The 12,498-nt window shown below is 34.4% G+C and overlaps 1 protein-coding gene across 1 annotated transcript in view; it reads left to right on the forward strand.

The window, feature by feature from the left end:
• Nucleotides 1-830: 830 nt before the first annotated feature.
• Nucleotides 831-12,498, forward strand: part of LOC149269296 (uncharacterized) — a 94,710-nt gene continuing 83,042 nt past the window's right edge. Inside the window, exon 1 of the mRNA XM_089468351.1 lies at nucleotides 831-1,531. The gene's annotated coding sequence lies outside the window, so the exon portion shown is untranslated. The remainder of the gene's footprint in view (nucleotides 1,532-12,498) is intronic.

Consider the following 12,498-nt stretch of genomic DNA (forward strand, 5'->3'; position numbering starts at 1 on the left):
AATTAAAAAATATGAAATATAAAATATAAAAAATAAAATAAAAAATAAAAAATATAAAATATGATATGTAAAAAAAAAATAAAATAAAAATTATAAAACATTAAATAAAAAATAGAAGATATAACAAATAAAAATTAAATATAAAATATATTATATGTTATATATAATCAATTAAAATCAGTCATTCATGTAGTAGATTAATATTCTTCTTTATCATATTTCTCCAAACCAAATACAAATTTCTTCTACTCTCTTCATTAGCACAGCTCAAGCAATAGTTGACATTCCATTGCAGCATTCTAACAGATGATATAGTAGACTCTCGCATACCATCCATATTGGACAAGTGAAATATGGAAGATGAGCTGCTAAATACTTTTGGAGCTGTCCTGGGGTTTGCGCATGTGCCACAGTTTGACAGGAATCAGATGTTTTGGCACATTTGGCGCCAGGCAGCTGCGTTTGTTGTTAACCTTGTCAGCGAAACAGGCAAACAAAACAAAAGCCAAAAAAGCGCTGGGCTAGAGAAGGGCCCAAAGCAAAGAGCAACAACAATAGAGAGACGTACAGACGGCTGCCCACGTGCAGCAGGAGAGAGAGAGAGGAAGAGGGAGGGAATGATAGAGAGACAGAGTGAGACAGTTTTACTCTAGGTTAACAGAAAGCGCAGTGAGCGCTAAGCTTTACGGCCCTTGCTGAATGGAAAACACTGAGCAAGAGAGCGCGAGAGCGAGAGAGCTTGAGAGCGCACGAGTGGAAAAGCTTTTGGCGAACGCTGACGCTGTCGCTGGCTCTGCTGCTGCTGCTGCTGCTTTCGGGGGCGTCCAGGACCCGTCAGCGAATCGAGTTGTGGCCGTTGTGCGTTGCGTTGAACGTCAGTAGTTGGAACAAGGACGCGTAGCGTGCAGAAGCTCGAGCGCAAAAAGCCGTGCTCGCGTAACGGGCCCGAAGAAAAAAAAACCCAAGTGAAGCCTAAATCGCACACCAACAAATTTGTATCCTCTGTGTCGCCGCGTATTGCTGTGTGTGTGTGTGTGCGCGTCTCTCAGTGTATTTGTGTGTGTTTTGTCAAAAGTCAAAAGTGAAATGCAGCTAAATCAGCTGGCACAGCACATCAATTTGTTGGATATACGCTAGCGTTACGTATACGCAACGTGTGACCGCTGAAGGGCTGCTCGCCCGCGTGGCCTGTGTGTGTTTATTGATTGCACCTTATCTCTGCGTCGCTCTCAAGGATACGAAATATCGAGCTCTGCTTTAAAATGTTACCAAACCGAAGTCGGGCAGCTGCAGTGGCGCCATAAAACTGTTGCCCCCAAACGACAGTCAGCCAGTCTGTCGCTCTGTGCGTGTGTGTGTGCGCCCGTTCAAGGTCACATTTTTTGTGCGGTCACACTGACAAAATGTCACAAGCAAAAACCTAAAAACATATACAAACAACCGAATTTCTCACATATTCAAAGCGAACAACAACAACAACAACGAGTCAACAGCAGCAGCAGCCGCTTCAGCACCTTCAAAACAAATTAAAGTAAGCAAAACAAAATTGAAAAAAAAAAGGAAAATCCATATACATATATATATAAAAATGCGAGTGTCGAATCGGTCGAGTGAATATCGAAGAAATCGTATTACAGTCATGGCAAAGGCAACGAACTGAAAAAGTTCACAGTATGTCCATAAGTTTATCCTTCAGTTTAGTCTTGGCAGCGGACACTCACACCCAAAAGTAAATGCCAGACAGCCTTAAGCCGGCTAAAACAACAACAACAACAACAACAGCAGCAGCAGCAGCAGCCCATTGAGTGTGAGTGTAGCACAGGTCATGTGACTGGCCCTGTTTTGTAGGACAACGAACTGAACATCAGCTTCTGCATTATTTTGTTCCTTCGTATCGAAAATACATATTTTTTCATCTGCTTCTTCTTATACTGTTTGTTTTTTTTTTTTTTTCGGTGGCCTGACACAGTTTGTGTCCCTTTTTGAGTAAGCTGCCATAAAAAACTAGAAAATCGCTTACAATACGATGGCAATTTTTTCAGGTAGTGTTAAAAGATTGCCTGAACAACATTTGATAGCTCCAGCTGTGACATATTTCAGAGATTGCAAAACGTTGCTGCAGCAGTGGGAATTGTAGAGCTAATGATGTGATGATGATGTTACACATAATTAGGAAAATATTTGCCTTTAACTTTGAGTGATTTCTTAACCTATGAGCTGCCGAATTCATCTACTGTGAATGAGTTTGTGTATTTAATTGAAACTGCAAAGCGAAGAAACAGTTTAGATAGTTTTATATTTAAAAATAAAAAATAAAAATAAAATAACAATAAAATAATTAAAATATATATATATATATTTACAAAATATTTATATTGCTAGCCGAGAAAAAACAGTTTAGATATTTATGTATTAAAAAATTAAAATTGTAAGAAAAAAAATTTTTTTAAGTGTACAAAATACTTATATCTATATATTTTTTAATATTAAAATATCTAATTAAAAAATATTTTGCTTTAAGTTTTAATAAATATTTTGTTTTATTTTAATAAATATATATTTATAATTTGATATAAAATATATCTTAGGAAAAGGCTTTTTGCCTTTAATTATGATATATATATTTTTATGTATTTCTTAATAAAAAAAAAAAAAATATATATATATATATATATATATATATATATATATATATATATATATATTTTTTTTTTTTTTTTAAATAAATTAAAATAAAATTTACTTTACATGAAATAATATTGTAATATATATTTATTTATATAAATACATATTTTTTATTTTTATTTTTATTTTTATTTTATTTTATTTATTTTATTATTATTATTATTATTTTTTTTTTGTTACACATTAAAATCCAGTTTTGCATTAAATCATATAAAATATTATTTTATACATTTTTCTCCAGTATTTAAATACCATAAAAAGAAAATAGTAGAGCACACGTTAAGCAGAATAAAGTGTATATCAATTTATTATTCAAATTGAGTTGTTCTCCATTTAGCAGCTATCTGTCTTGGCTGGCACTCAAGGCACTTCGCCTCCAGTTGATTGTGAATAATTTTATGATTCATTCACACATGGCAGAAGCTGTACGAGTGCGGATTGGTGTGGCATACCAAAGGCATTTGAGCAGCCGTCGCATATTTTGGCAACTGAAGCATGCGAGCAGCAAAAATTTATTCGGTTTACCCAGTTTAGTATGCATAAAATGTAAGAATATCTTAGATGCTCGCTTTCGCTCTCAGTTGGACTATTCTCTGTGCTATCTAAATAAACACTTCATTTGTGCCCGGAGTCAAGTGTTGTAAGCAACTTTTGTGCTGTGCCTTGCGGGCGAACGGGCAAACGGGCGAACTGCATTGCTGATAAATCATAGCCAAAAGTGTTTAGCCACGCCCGCACCTAGCCACTTGGACACTTGTAGGTCTTGGCCTGGCCCCGCCGGGCAGCCAACTGATTTATCCAACTACGAACAAAAAACACGTTACATTGACCACACACACACAGACACACACACACAGACACACACACACAGACACACATACACAGACACACACACACAGACACACACACACAGACACACACTTAGCCCAGTTCATGTTGTGCTGACATCAGCTGTTTGGATAGCTAAGGGCTTAGATTTTGGACTGACCTCGTTTTGCTGCGACTAGGCAAGAAAACCCCAAAAATCCAGGCAACAGTAACAGCTACAACAACAGCAGCAACAACAACAATGACAAGCAACAGAAATATGCTGTTGTCCAATGCGCAAATATTTGTCGTAATGCGTTGCACAAACAAGCGCACTAAGCAGACCAAAGCAAACCAAACCAAACCCAGCCCGAGCTGAAGCAAGAAATGAAAGCACATAATGCATAACTCATACGCAACGTGGGCGAAACTCGGTTTGATATTTTCTTTTAGGGCAACAGCCAACGACAAACGACAAACGACAAACTTACTTAGCCAACATCAAATATGCAACATGGCCAAATTATATGTCTGACATCCATTATTAATAAGGACAAAGCTCTAGCCTTATCTACAGGGCGACTTGTCTAACATTTGGCAAATTAATTTATATATGCATAAATTTTGTTTAATCTGTTTAAGTTAACTTTGCTATGAACTGTTTTTCGACAAGCTTTTAAAAAATGAAATTGAAATGCAATTTAATTTCAATTCAAGCGAGAGCTTAGCCATGACTCGAGTTGAAGCTTGTCTTTAAAAAATCTATTTAAAAAATTTTTTCTACATATGTATATGTGTATATAATATTCATGTTAAGCTCAATCTTCTTCTGCTTCTAGAAGCTTAACATATTTGAAATATATGTGTGTTTAACATATATGAAGTATATATGTATTTATGTATAATATTTAAATTCATTCTTGCTGCACTCTCAGAATTTCGAGACGTTCAATCAAATTACTACGAAAATAAATGTACCTAGTTTTTAGCTAATATTAGAAAATTATATAGTATATATTTTAGTATATATTAGTATATATGATATAAGTATATATTATAGTATATATTATATATTATTATATTATATTATTATTTTATATATAATATTTAGTCATAGTAATCTTAGTTAGGTGTAGGTAGTTTGCCTCGATTAAATCTGGCCTGTAACTCCTCTCTGATTCCTGCAAGACTTGAGGTCTTACTTACTGCTTACTGGTCAATATATAAAGACTGAAATAATCGTAGATTAACAAAGTATCCTGTTTTTTACAAATTTTAATTTATTCAATATACATAGTTTTTAGAAGGAATTAATAAGGCTACACAAATTTCAATACAATTTTATATATATTTTATATATATTTTATAAAAAAAAAAAAAAACTAAAAGCCGCTAAGCCAAATAAATGCCAAGCCAAACAAAAATATTGATATCAAATCAAAATTGCATTGCCATTTCAAGCTAAAGTTTCGTATTTTCTGCAATTTTCTGTATCCTCTAATTAATGCTTTGTCGAGCGCCGTCTTGAAATCAGGATAATTATGCTGATGGAACTCGAAGTCCAACACTTTGTTCTTAAAACGGCAAATTCAATTACAAATTAAGCGAAACTCAAGTACTTAGTGCAATTTGCTTTGAGTCTCAAAATATGCCTCGATTAAAGAGACAAGTCTCAAATTCCATTTCAATGAGTCCATACTCTTGAGTTCTGAGAAGAAAAAACAATCGCTGGAACTCGAGTCGGCATGCGGAAGCAATTCAAAGCTGAATTCAAGAAACTTGGTAAAAGAAATTTTTTTTTAAATATTTTAAAATCAAATTCGAAAGTCCAGCGAAGCTCAAACCGAAATAATTATTTTATGCTATGAATATATATATGTATGTATAGGCATATATATTACACTATATATGTTATATGTTTTATACCCTCACTTGACATCTCTACGCTGCTTAAGATATACACTCTTATATTTAAAAGCTAATGCCGTATGCACAACTCAATTCCATTCCATGAACCAGCTCTTGTTGATTTATGTGCTAGATTTTTATTTATTTTTTTTTTCTTTCTGTTTGTAAAACGCTGCTTCTTTTTATTTTTCATTTTGCTTTCTATTGCAACGTTAACTAGTTTTCGAGAGTTGTGTGTGGCAGCATTTTACTCCAATTAAATTTTCATGCCATATGAGCATTTTGTGCAGCAACAACAACAACAACAAGAACAGCAACAAATGCTGGAGTGCCAAGCGAACGTGGCGCTATTTTCAATTTCCGTTCCCTCACAAAAACTGCAAAAGGAATGCGATTTTTTGCTAACACAATCTCACATAGGAATAGTCAAGCAGCGTGCGGATCTTGCTATATGTTAACGACAAAACTCGGACGGACTGGCAGCCAGTTGGCCAGACGGCCAGTCGGCCCACTGAGTTAGTTGTAGCACTTGCATCGGCGGCACTTGGCACACAAAATTGTTGACGTTTAAAAACGGAAAATAAAGAAAAGCCAAAAGGAAAGTGAACAAGAAGTGAAATGAAATGAGTCGATTGACTCACTGACTAACTGAATGACCGACTGACTGACTGACTGACTGCAGCACTGACTGACTGACTGAATGACAGCCTGGTTTGCCACACTGATTGACAGTTCAGACTCGTTGCCCGTTGCCCGTTGACCTCGACTTGCAATTTTAGCATTTGGGTCATTTCCGAATCGTGTTTGTGTAACTGGCTTAACGTTTAAATATGGCAAAGGCCTCCTGACAGGACATTTGTCTGCCAAGCTATATATATATAAAATGGTATAGAAGAAGAGCTGTCAGAGATACATACAGCTTGCATATGAGGTATACAAATATATTTGTCAAATCTCCAATACAGTTATACGAAAATCTCTTTCTGAAATGAAATCCCCCTTACAAACGCAAATCGATTTTTATTTTATTATTGTCAACAAATTTTTATTTACGTCATTGAGATATGTGCAAAGCCTTATCATTATAAGACAATCAGTAATGCAATCATTATAAGACAATATATATATATATATATATTTTTTTTGTTTTGTTTTATTATAAATATTTTTTTTTTAATTTTTGTTATTTTTATTAAAATTTATTTATTATCTATTTATTTATTTAATTATTATTTATTTATTTTTTAATTGAATTTTGTTTAATACTTAATGTTTTTATTATAGAAAAAAGACGAATGAGTAATATATTCATATTATTATTTATTGCAATTTTGCTTGAGCTCTGTTAAAAAAAAAAAAAAAAAAAAAAAAAAAAAAAAAAAAAATTAAAATAAACATAAAAACCATCATGGTATAAGATTCACAAAAATTAAAGTTTTGCCTCGTACATATAAATGTATATAAATATATACAAAGCTTTATCAGCAATGAAATCATCTTTAGCCAATCCACTAGATTTATTTTGATTTTTCTTATTTACCCGATTCTTAATATTTTATATATTTATATAAAGGGCTTAGTCTTTTATCAATATAAATAAAAATCAATAAAGACAAAGCAACGGGCAGCATTAAAAGCTAAATGTGTGTGGCACAGCAGCAGCAACAACAACATCAGCAACAATACTGTCACAACAACAACAACAACAATTTAGATAGCTTAACCTCTCAGCTGGTCTAAAAACAGAAAAAAGGCCAAATCACATGCCTCCATCGTCATGCATAAAAGACGAGCAGCCCGCGTCGAGCTTTTTGTCTCTGTTACTTTTTATTTAGTTTAATTTTATTCGATGCTTTTATTTTTTTGTTTTCTGTTTTCTGTTCTTGTTGTATTGGAATTTAGTTGTTAAACTGTCTGCCAAACACACAAATAGTACATATTGTAATGGAAATTGTTGCGCCGACAGTGTTGCATTTGTTATTTAAAATGTTTCGCCGTTTCTGGGTCATTTACCAGGCCCAGACCCAGGCCCAGACCCAGGCTAGGCCAGCAAGTTGGCCATGTTTCGATGTGTTGTTACTTGTAGCCAAGTCTTAGTTACATGCATTTTTGTCGCATTGATTTAGTTTTTTTTTTTTTTTTTTTTTTTTTTTTTTTTTTTTAATGTGCGCTACTGAGTGTGGATAGAAAAGCTAGACCGAATGGGCTGGCAAAGAAGGTTATGAACCCATTTGAATATTACATGTGTTGTACGTTTCTAGCTATGACTCGAAAAAAGTTGATTGGAACATATTTCTACACTCTTCCTAGTTTATTTCGTCTAACTTCTACGATTGGCTTCCTCTGAACTCTTTCAAATTTTATAGATCGCTTTGAGCTTATGTGAGAAGTCAGAGTGAAGGAGCACAGCGAGATGGTATACCCACTCGTTAAAGTTCCATTGCAAATGCCGCTCTTATAATTAATTTTTCGTTATTCTCCTTCGATTTCCTCCGATTAGCAAATATAAGACGATTCATGCTTGAGTCGCATATTTTACATTGTATATTTCAACAGCTGCTTATTATATATAACTGAGGAGGCTTATTTTATTTTTATATATATATTTTTTTATTATTTATTAGAGCTTCCTTTTGCTCCATTAGTCTTATTCACATTAAAGCTGCAGCAGTTCCAGTTAATAATATATAATATAATATCTCTTTGCTTGGTCACTCTTAATCAATATCCATAAAGTGAATAGCAATATCAAGCTGACTTCCTGTTTGATCTCGATAGATGATATAGCTGACTGTGTAGAGCAGAGGGGAATAACATTCAATAGGGCAGCTGAGTGGCACATATACAACCACACCTGCTCAACATACATATATACATTTTATACATTCTCAATACACATAACTTCTCCAGTCTGTCTGCTAGCATTATTGCCAACTTGACTGCTAATGGATATCTATATAAATAACTCTAACTCTACTATATGTGTCAGAATATACAATCCCGCTCATATTATATTATATTTATGCATTCTATGCACATACCTACTATCTGCTGTTTCACTATTTGCATATGTATGCACACAGAACTTTTGATTGATATTTGAATACAACTCTTAAGCTATAGCCTCAACCTAATACAGTTCTCGAGTGATATTCCCTTCTCCTATATATTTATCAGCATATAATTACTATAATACACTCTCAATACACCTAGGAACTTCTCCCATTGGACTATTAGCAAATGTATGCACCCTCCATCAAGTCTCCCACTCTTACTTTCAGTAGTTCTTGACTCTTAACTCTTATTTGTTATTGTTTCTCATTTAGCATGCAGCAAAGCCTGCGGCAAGAGCAGAGGCCACATAATTCAATGCCTGCTCTGGCCTTCAATTCGTAATACTTTCACTCTGAGTGGGGCTGGACGGAGTCTATCCAGTGTCAGCCAACTCTTGTAGGCAACATTTTTATTGGCTTTCGTTTTTTAAATGTTTTTCGTTTTGTTTGCTCTTTTCTCCCTCTCCCTCTCTCTACTTGGCTTTGGTTGCCCCTGTTTGGTTGCTTTTGCGTGTATGCGCTTAATATATTGTGCTGTATGATATATATATGGGCTTGCCTGAGCTCGTATGTGCGCTGCTCTCTGCCTTGCATGTTGAAAATGCTTCATTTTTTTAATATTGTTTTTTTTTTTTTTTTTTATCTTGGTCGTGTGGAGCGGGGCATACAAAACTCGGCTAAAACAAATCACGTAGGAGCTCAAGGCCGCAACGGCCAGGCGGTCAGGCCAGAGTTTTGTTGGCCACTGCTCGCTCGCAATTATATTGTAAAGCATCGGGGCTTTTGGCCACTCGACGCCCGCACTAATGAAAAATGCTGGCTCGACTCTTTGCTTGCTTGCCACTTTGCCACATTTCCCATTCTGCCACTCTGCCAGTCTCCCACTCTCTCACTTTGCCCACTCACTCACTTTTGCCACTTTGGCGCTCTATCGTTTGGCCATTTGGCCATTTGGACCATTGCATGTGTTCATAAATAATTAAATTTTTCTTTAGCTGCGTACTAGAGTGAAAAATGGCACAGGATCGCTCACTAATTAGGCGCATATTTCATTTTCGGGCTTCCACTGCGCCGAAGTCTGTCAAAAAGTCGAGCCAGCAGGCAGCAGCAGGAGCTCGGCAGGAGCAGGAGCCCGGCAGGAAACGGATGCATCAAATTTGCATGCACACAAATGTCAAATGTAATGTCCGAGCTCGTCAGCCTCGCAACTTCTAGACGGATTTGCAACTGCAGTCAGTTGTTGATGTTGTTGCTGTTGTTGTTGTTGTTGTTGCTGCTGCTGTTTCCTGCTGGAAATAGACATGGCATTGGACACAATAATGCCGACGTTGCCGCCAATTACAAAGACAGCCAACTGTTCGACTTGACGTGGACTACATATGACTTGATTTCTTTGATCAAGTATGCCAGTGCATCTGCTGAAATGTTTGATTTAGCCTCAAGCAATACATGAATTGAACCTAAGTGAAACATACAGATATGGCTATGATATTACAGTTAAGCCATGCCTGGCTTCTCTCACTTTTAAGCTTTGCGACAAGTATGCTCAACTTTGCATTGGTGTTAAAATTTTGCATAGCTTTTCAAGCTGACTTTTTCAGCTTAGCCTGATATAAAACTTTTCTACATTTTATATTATTTATACATAAGTACACACATATACATAAGTGCAATAGGTACTTATTTAATTTAATTTTCTTTTTTATTAAATATATATTTTAATTTTTTTTTATATATTATTTTTAGTTATTTTTTTTAAATATTTTTTTTAATTTATTACTTTATTATTTTATTTAATTTGTTTTTGTTTTTTTTTGTTTTTTTTTTTTTTTTTTTTTTTTTTTTTTAATAAAACATCATTCAATTTGTTCATTAAATAAATTAATATATTATTATTATTTTTTTTAATTAATTTTTATTTTTTTATAGTAATACATTTTAATATTTATTCACATATTTCGTAATACTTTCAATTAGCAATCTGTCTTTTCTAAATATATTATAATATTATTATTTTCATTTAATTATTGTATTTCTTTTTATATATTATTATACTATGCAATATAAGCGCCTCCTGCCTTCTCTAAATATATTTTTCTTTTTATCGATTTTAATTATATTTTATTAACATAATTTTTAATTTATTTTCTATTTATTTTATTTTATTTTTTATGTTTATTTTTTTTATTATTTGTTTGTTATTTATATTTTTAAAAAATATATTTTTATATTTATTTAATTAATTTGTATTATTTATACCACCTATCTCCTCTCCATTTTAATCTATGCTAAGAGCTTGCTCACTTTTCTATTACTTTTAAAGTTTTTCCAATCATATTCATCTATTGTATAGCATTTCGAGTAAGCTAGCTCGTATATCGACTTGGCCAGCATTTGGTTGGGCACGCTCAGTGCCATCTTTTCGAACTGAAATTGAACTGTGTCATGGCAGGCCCACAGGAGTGCAAATAGTTGTTGTCATATAACAAGCGAAACAATTGTGGAAAATATCCATGTTACGTGTCCGTTGCGCTCTGCTTACGTGGCGTGGCCTCTTCACCCAACCCAACCCAACCCAGAACAGACCAAGAAAAGCCCAGGCAAGGCACAAGTTCCTTCCTTCTGACTCACATGCAATTGCATTTGCTTCATTTTGAAATTTTGGCTTTTTTTTTACCAGTGTGCACATGTGTGTGTGTGTGTGTAAAAGTTTATAAGTTATATATATTCGCATGGTCGCAACAGCTTGGCTGTTGGCCCAAAAGCCAAGCATCAATTTGATCAACTTGGCGCCAGTCTTTAATATGTTTTCCTTGCTATTTCTTTGCTGGCTTTGCGAGTTTTTCTTTTCTCGAATTTTATAGAGAGATATACACATATATTTTTTTATTTCTATTTTCTTTTTTGTTCTCTTCTCATCTTCTATTTTGCGTGTGTGCTTGTTACACGCCATTTAGTTTCACTTTGCATATTCATAGAATTTTGGCCAGGACCACAAACATATTATACATACATTTGGTCAAATGCTTCGACTGCCAGCTCACCAGCTAGACAATTGCACACATTTTCTTCATTTAGGGCAGGGGCTTACAGGCAAACACACACACACACACACACACACATACCCTAAAGCCAAAATGACAACTGAAGTTCTGTGGCCAAACTTGAAATGTGGCTGCAATTTTTCGTTTATAGAAATTGCTTTTCATATGTTTTCCATGTATGCGTGTGTGAGTTGATAAATTTATATAGTTTTTGCTTGTTGAATTGCAGTTTTCTTCGTCTCGTAGCTAATTTGAAGTTTGTCATTGCGAGTTGCCGCAAAAGATTGCAACAGCGCTGCCAAGTTATGAAGAATTACAGATTTTATTGATACAGAGCAGAAAAGAAGGCAAGCAAAAAATTGTCAAAAATAATAATAAATATCAAATTGAAAATAGCAGACACATATGTAAATAAATAACTGCACATGTGCAGATGTGCGTTTGTTTGTTAAGCCAAAAATGATTTAAATATGAATTAAGCAATTTATATTTAAATCAAATCATATTGCTGGCTTCCAATTTCGTGTGTCATTTCACATAATTCGACTTTTTATTGTCCTGTGGTCTGTCAGAGCAATGCAATCAATTAATTAAAAGCCTCTAACAAACTGCTGCTGGCAGGCAATGCGACACGCACTTATGGCCCGGCAATTGCATATGTGTGAGCCAAACAGAATTTCAATTGCAAACGCTTAAAAATCCCCCCTCTGCTCCCCTCTCCATGCTCCACAACAACGAGTGAGGCTTAGCAATAAAAACTGCTTTTTGTCTGTGTAATTTGATTTGCATGCAAACTAAATAAATTGCTAGCACAGTTTTTTATGCCAGCGACAAACGTGCTGGGCCAACAACAACAAAAAAGTAGAGAAAAAAAAAATATATAGATTTATAATACAGATAAAATCCGGCTAACATATGACAGACGCAATGCAAGAAGTGCGCGTTCCATGAATAAACAAAATGTCATTGAAAATTGTATCCATAAAGAGCGAGCCATCAAG

The sequence above is a fragment of the Drosophila arizonae genome, chromosome 4, assembly GCF_054131065.1.
Source record: "Drosophila arizonae isolate 15081-1271.41 chromosome 4, UAZ_ARI_1.0, whole genome shotgun sequence".
Classification (NCBI taxonomy): domain Eukaryota; kingdom Metazoa; phylum Arthropoda; class Insecta; order Diptera; family Drosophilidae; genus Drosophila; species Drosophila arizonae.